The sequence below is a fragment of the Peromyscus leucopus genome, unplaced genomic scaffold, assembly GCF_004664715.2.
Source record: "Peromyscus leucopus breed LL Stock unplaced genomic scaffold, UCI_PerLeu_2.1 scaffold_1248, whole genome shotgun sequence".
NCBI lineage: Eukaryota > Metazoa > Chordata > Mammalia > Rodentia > Cricetidae > Peromyscus > Peromyscus leucopus.
The window spans coordinates 1-7,785 of NW_023504389.1; the positions used below are offsets into that span (position 1 = coordinate 1).

A 7,785-nucleotide genomic window follows, 5' to 3' on the forward strand; every position below is an offset into this window, starting at 1 on the left:
TGGGCCATTAATAACCAGCCAGGGACATTTTTCTTCCACAAAACAGAAAAACTTAATTAAATCTTTTTTTTTCTTTCTTTTTGACTCTTATTCCCCTCTCCCTGAAATCTTCATTTCCTTAATGAAGAGAGCCTCTTTAGAGAGTACTTTACCCATTGATTGTTGGACGGCACTTACCTCAAGGCTGCCCGTGGTGCACGAGTGATGCTGTTGGGGCACCTCTACCCTAGTGAGTCTGGCCAGACCCCGTTTTCTCTTTGCCGTCCAGTAGTGAGCCGCCGTGCCTCGAGCCCCACGTTGGGCGCCACTTGACCTGTCCAGCAGGCCAGGTTATTCGAGGGTCTCGAGGAGGGACCACCTAGGAATCAATGGGGGGCGAGAGGGAAAGGAGACCAAGCGCATGAAGAAAGACAGAGTCAGTCTGAGTTGCGTCAAGGTCTCCGTTTATTGACTGGGTGTTAGAGCTTATAAACAGGGCTTCAGGTAGGGAGGGGGAGCAGGAGGAGTGAGGAGAGGACAAAGAAAATTCCTAGGGGAGGGTCAGCAGGAGGTCGCTTTGGTCCCAGGTCCCTGCAGCTAGCTGATTTAGTACAGGCTCCAAGAAGTTTATTTAATCGTACATTCCTAGGTTAGACTAAGAGCCTCCTATTTACACGAGGCTTGATAAATCGTGGAAGGTTACACAGGTTCAAGACACCTCTGTCCAGAGTCGGTCCCCAACACACAAACACTTGCAAAATTCCAAGCTAACACTCCCAAGATATAACCAGAACTCCCTGGTACAGACCCCTGCAGGCCCTGTGCTAAAACCTCAGTCATAAAGAGCAGCTAGAGCTGGAAAGCTGACTCAATGGTTCAGAGCTCAGGCTGTTCTTCCCAGAGGACACAGGTTCAATTCTCAGTGCCCACAGGAAAACAAACAACTGTCTGTAAATCTACCTCCAGATGATCAGACACCCTCACAAGGACATGCATGCAGGCAAAAATACCAATGCACACAAACTAGAAAAAAGTAAATCATTTTAACATGTTACAGCAACTATCGTTCCTATGGCAACAATTACGCAAATATCCAGTAGTGATGGACCGGGTGATTTCTTCAATCTTCTCACCTACCTCCCGCATAGGACCTTACACAGAACATCTACAGAAAACAGACATTTATTGAGGAAGTGATATGTGTCAGATACTGGGCAAAGGATTACATGGCTTTGCAGAAATGATTGACATTCCTCACATGATCAACCCAACCAACGGTCAGTTGGGTCACAAGGAGGAATTTTAGGGGAGGTCTCAAAGTGTCGGGTCCTTTAAATGGCAGTTTACTGTGGTTTTGAGAATTGGAGGTTGACAGAAGGAGGGCAGTTTAAACCGGGTCTGAGAGTCTCGGGTCCTTGGAAGTGGATCTAGCTACATTCTAAGTCCTGACTTCAGGAGTGTTTAACATACATCACAGCAGTCTCATAAGTCCGTTTAGAAGTTTTCGATCAAGGCTCCATGTGTGTCGTTAAGTCAGAGCGCTAGACTACCACACCTGAGGCCTTAAGTTCGATACCCCCTTTCCCTTTTTCATGTGTCCACTCTCTCATGTTTTGCCTCCCTTATACATTTCATTCCTCTGGCTTCCTCTATTTGGCTCTTTGAGTCATGTGAGAGGGATGGGAGGAAACAGAGGACAAAAAGTCATAATTTCAGACCCCACAAGCTTTATCTCATGTCACCATTTTCCTGTTTTGTTTTGGTGTTTTTTTTGTTTTTTCAAGGCATGGTTTCTCTGTGTAGTCTTGGCTGTCCTGGAACTCTGCTTCATAGATCAGACTGGTCTCAAATTCAGAGAGTCTTCCTGCCTCATTTGCCTCCCAAGTGTTCAGATTACTGTCGAACCCCACCACTGCCTCTGCACGATACTGACACTTTTAAAACATGTGTCTTGGATGGAGAGATTACGAGCTACAGCCAAGATAGTTTAGAAAAAATTAAAAACTTAACCAGTGGTTTGGAGAGGCCACGAATAGCCAATGAATGATCTGCAAGTCAGAATGGAGACCTAGAAATTGTGAAGTTGAGGCATGAAGTGACGAAGGATGATGGGCTGGATATATATATATATATATATATATATATATATATATATATATATATATGTGTGTGTGTGTGTGTGTGTGTGTGTGTGTGTGTGTCTTGAACCTGTATTAAGCCTCTTTCTTCTATTTTCAGATAAACAGTTCTATGTTAACTATTTGTACCCTACTGGCCTTTACTTAGAAGTACAGTGTTCTGAGTCTTAGATCTGCGGAAATGCATTTACCTAGGTTATCAGTCATGACTACACTAGTACTCTTCAGCCTGGGTCTTGCTCTTTTTTTATGCCATTTGAGAGGCTGCAATGTCCCCTGGGAATTTAGCTTAGGGGCAGAGTTCTAGGTTACTATGTAGAAGACCTTAGGTTCCATTCCCAGGGTTCGATTCTCTTCACTGCCGGGTTTCCCTGCTTTTATTAGGTTGTATTTAAGCTTTTGTGTTCCTGAACTCAATGCATCTTATGCATCATTAGCCGCTGAACCAAAATATGTCCCTCATCCCATATATATGCAAATTCATCAACCAAAAATAAAACCAATAATGGATGCGTGAGATTACAGCAGCTAGGGCTGGAGAGATGACTTGGTGGTTAAGAGCACGGGTTGATCTTCCCATGGGACCTCAATTCTCAGAACCCACATGATAGCTCACAACTGTCTGTAACTCCATTTCCAGAAGATCCAACACCCTCACACAGACATGCATGCAGGCAAAAATACCAACGCACGTAAAATGGAAATAAATCATTTTAAAAATTACAATAGCTGTTGTTCCTATAGCTACAAATACCCAAATATCCAGTAGTGATTGACCGATTGATTTCTTCAATCTTCTCACCTATCTCCACACAGGACCTTACACAGAAAAGCTACAGAATACAGACATTTATTGAGGACGAGAAATGTGTCAGGTACTGGGCCTAAGTGTTACATGGATTTGGAGAAATGATTGACTTTATTCACATGATCAACACAACCAAAGATTATTTGAGTCACAAGGAGGAATATTTAGCAGATTTCTCAGTGTCGAGTCTGTTAAAAGGCAGTTTACTGTGGTTTTGAGAACTGAAGGTTCAGACAAGGAGGGAGGTTTAAACCGGTTCTGATAGTCTTCAGTGAAAGACAACTAAAGGAATAAGTAGCAGATGACTTGGAAACCAAGAAAAAGCCAACTTGCTAATTGTGTGTGATATCTTTCATATATAACTTTATTTGGTTTTGCAACTGCTTTACTGAGAATATTATCACCTGTATTCATCACAGATATAGGCCTGTAGTTTTCTTTTTTCCTGTGTTGCTGGATGGTTTTGGTATTAGGCTATGCAGAAAGAGCTTTCTGTTGATCTTTTTCCTTTCTTTTAATTTTAATACTTTAGTAAGTTTTGGTTGTGACTTTTCTTTGAAAGTATGGTAGGGTTCTAAAATGAATCCATCTGGCCTCAGGAATTATTTTTTCTTTTTTTGGTCACAAATTTTTATTACTCTTTTTTGTTTTGAAAATAGATTTTTTTTTCATCCTGATCACATTTTCCCCATCCTGCACTCCTCCCACGTACCCCACCATCTTCCCCTTTCCCCATTTCTACTCTGTCTCTATTCAGAAAAGAACAAGCCTCCTAGAGATAACAAACAAACACCACAAAACAAGTACAATAAGACAGGGCAAAAGTCCTCACACTGAGGCTGGACGAAGCAACTCAACAGGATGAGAAAAGTCCTAAGAGCAGGTGAATGAGTCAAAGATAAGCCTGCAATCACAGGTAGCATTCCCACAAACACTTGCAAAATACCAAGCTGACACTCACAACATATAACCAGAAATCCCTGGTACCGACCCATGCAGGCCCTGTGCTTACAACCTCAGTCTGAAGGAGCAGCTAGATTTGGAGGGATGACTCAGTGGTTAAGAGCACTGGCTGCTCTTCTCAGAGGACCCAGTTTCAATTCTCAGTGCCCACAAGAGGAACACAAAACTGTCTGTAACTCCAGTTCCAGATGATCTGACACCCTCACACAGACATACATGCAGCCAAAAATACCAATGCACATAAAATAGAAATAAATAAATCATTTTTAAAATGTTACAGCCGCTATTGTGCCTATGGCTACAATTACCCAAATATCCAGTAGTGACAGACCTGGTGATTTCTTCAGTCTTCTCACCTATCTCCCGCATAGGACCTTACACAGAACATCTACCGAAAACAGACATTTACTGAGGATGTGATAGGTGTCAAGTACTGGGCAAAGGATTACATGGCTTTGCAGAAATGATTGACATTCCTCACGTGATCAACCCAACCAACGGTCAGTTGGGTCACAAGGAGGATTTTTAGGGGAGGTCTCAAAGTGTCGGGTCCTTTAAATGGCAGATTACTGTGGTTTTGAGAACTGGAGGTTGACAGAAGGAGGGCGGTTTAAACCGGTTGTGAGAGTCTTGGGTCCTTGGAAGTGGATCTAGCTACATTCTAAGTCCTGACTTCAGGAGCGTTTAGCATACATCACAGCAGTCTCATAAGTCCGTTTAGAAGTCTTCGATCAAGGCTCCGTGTGTGGTGTTAAGTCAGAGCTCTAGACTACCACACCTGAGGCCTTAAGTTCGATACCCCCTTCCCCTTTCCCTTTTCACGAGTCCACTCCTCATCTTTTCTTTTCCTCATACATTTCACTCCTCTGGCCTCCTCTATTTGGCTCTCTGAGCCATGGGAGAGGGATGAAAGGAAACAGAGGGCAAAAAGCCATAATTTCAGACCTTACAAATTTTATCTCATGTCACTTTTTTCCTGTTTTGTTTTGGTGATTTTCGTTTTTCAAGACATGGTTTCTCTGTGTAGTCTTGGCTGTCCTGGAACTCAGCTTTGTAGATCAGACTGGTCTCAAATTCAGAGAGTCCTCCTGCTTCATTTGCCTCCCCAGCGCTCAGATTAGTGTTGAACTGCACAACTGCCCCTGCAAGATACTGACACTTTTAAAACAAGTGTCATAGATGGAGAGATTGTGAGCTACAGCCAAGTAGAATAGAAAAAGAAACTTAACCAGTGGTTTGGATAGGCCATGAATAGCCAATGAATGAGCTGGAAGTCTGAATGGAGGCCTAGAAACTGAAGTTGAGGTATGAAGTGAGGAAGAATGATGGGCAGGATATGTATATATATATATATATATACATACACACACATATATACACACACACACATATATACACACATATATATACACACACACATATATATATATATATACATATACATACATGTGTGTGTCTGTGTCTGTGTGTCTGTGTGTGCCTTGAACATGTATTAAACCTCTTTCTTCTATTTTCATATAAACGATTCTATGTTAACTATTTGTACCCTACTGTCCTTTACTTAGAAGTACAGTGTTCTGAGTCTTGGGTTTGTCGGAATGGGTTAGCTATGTTATCAATCATGACTTCACTGGTCCTACTTAGCCTGGGTTATGGTCTTTTTTTATGCCATATGAGAGACTGCAGTGCCCCCTGGGAAATTATCTTAGGGGCAGAGTCTGGGTTTCCATGTAGAAGACCTTAGTTTCCATTCCCCCTGTTCAATTCTCTTCACTGCCGGATTTCCCTGATTTCCTTAAGTTGTATTTAAGCTTTTGTATTCCCAAACCCAATGAATCTTATGTATCATTAGCTAATGAATCAAAATATGTTTGTCATCTCATATATATGCAAATAAGTCAACCACACATAAAATTAATAAAGAATACAAAAGATTATAGCAGGTACAGCTGGAGAGATGACACAGTGGTTCAGGGCACTGGGTGCTCTTCCCATAGGAGCTTCGTTCAATTCTCGGTACCCACATGACAACTCACAGCTATCTGTAACTCTAGTTCCGGAGGATCCAACACCCTTACACAGAGATGCATACAAACAGCAATACCAATGCATATAAAATAAAAATAAATCTATCATGTTTTAAAAATTACAACATCTGGAGTCCGCAAAGATTTCCATTGCTGTTCTTTATCTGAGTGACAATTTCTTCTTGGGATTTCAGAAAGGAAACAGAGTAAGAAATATCAGAGCACATTGCAAGGGTGCTAGAGCAATGGACTAAGATCAGACAGGTGGCAAAGAAGATGGGCTTTTGCTCTCGATCATGTGTATGTCCAGTCTTGCCAGTAGCTCGTACATATGAAAGAAAGCAGGACTGTCACACTCTTGCCTCCAAGTTTTTTTCATCGACTGCAACTCACCAAATAGCAGGTGTTTGCTGGGGGTGATTACATTCATCATTCAAGAAGGAAGCAGTCAAAACAATATGAATGAGCAAATGAAGAAAATGGCAGAGACCAGAGGCCAGAGAGGACTGGGCAGAAGAGCCCTCAGTATAGGGAACCCAAAACAAAAGGAGGCATGGCAAGTCAGAAGACAAGAGGGAAACTTCTCCAGGGAACATACACCATCCACGAAGAACATGTGGAAGAAGATGTGTACAGTGAGACAAGCCCCAAGACTGAAGAAGATGACTTCGTGGACGGTTACATAGAGTGAATTATTAGAAGTGAGTTTTGTGAATCTATTTTGGAAGTGGATTTACTTTTTAAAGCCTTCAAAAACCTAGAGGAAGTCAAACAAGAACTTTCTCGCCATTTCCTTGAAGCGAGTTCCCTTCTTGATAGTTCTTTGGAATACATGACTAAGGAGAAAAAAACAAGAGGAAAAAGAGGACGAGCAAGAGCAGCCTCAACAGAGTGTTGGAGGGAACACAGTACTTGGATGTTCCAAGTACATGACTCACCAGAAGCTTCTGGTTGGAAAAATATCAGAAGCTGATTTATCAGATCATAAGCAGCTTGCGGGATTTACTGGAGAGGAGCCAAAGGGTGGTGAATACTGTGGTCCTTTATAGATGCTGGAGTGCCCTCAGACTGGTTGCAAGAAGAAGCTGAGGAATAAAACAGCCCCGAAGAAGCACATGCTGATTCACAGTCCCAGACAGCATGTGTGTGCAGAGTGTGGGAAACCTTTGCCAGAGCGCTGGAAACTAAAGTGACATTTTCTGGTTCATACTGGAGAGAAGCGGTTTCAGTGTACATTCCAAGTGCTTCTCGCTGGACTTCAACTTGCACACCCGTATCCGCATCCACACTGGTGAAAAGTGCTTTGTGTGCCCCTTTGACCAGTGCCAGAAGAGATTTGTTTAGTCAAATAACCTGAAAATTCACATCCGCATCCACGCAAAGGCAGGGAAGAAATGCTGAAAGCAAGACAGACTGTCCTTAGGCTGGGACCTTTGAACCGATGAGTCAATGGGGTATATGTCCACTTTGGATTATTGCTTGAAGGGGGTGACAGCTAAGATAAATTTGCAACTTAGAAAGCATACTTTCTTTTTTAGGCTTCATCATACCATTTTAAGAACATTTTAATATTCCAAGGTGTAGATCCAACAGAAAAGTCAATGATGAAGTCACTTCAAAAGCATAATCTTCAATATATGTGCAGCATTATTGCATGTGAGGAGGGCTGTTTTGCATACGTCATAGAAAATAACTGATTTTTTTAGTTTTGCAGTGTCTAATAGCCTAGCTTTTATCTTTAAAAATGCACATAATGGTGTATGTGATAATCCCAAAGAATGGAAAACATGCACTCCTGAACAAATGAATGAATGCTTACATGTTTTTAAATTAAATATTTTTTATTTTCATTTTCATCATTGTATCAAAC

At 41.8% G+C, this 7,785-nt stretch overlaps 1 pseudogene; it reads left to right on the forward strand.

Moving 5' to 3' along the window:
* The first annotated feature begins 6,373 nt into the window (after positions 1-6,373).
* On the forward strand, positions 6,374-7,316 carry LOC114687491 (annotated as a pseudogene).
* The last annotated feature ends 469 nt before the right edge of the window (positions 7,317-7,785 follow it).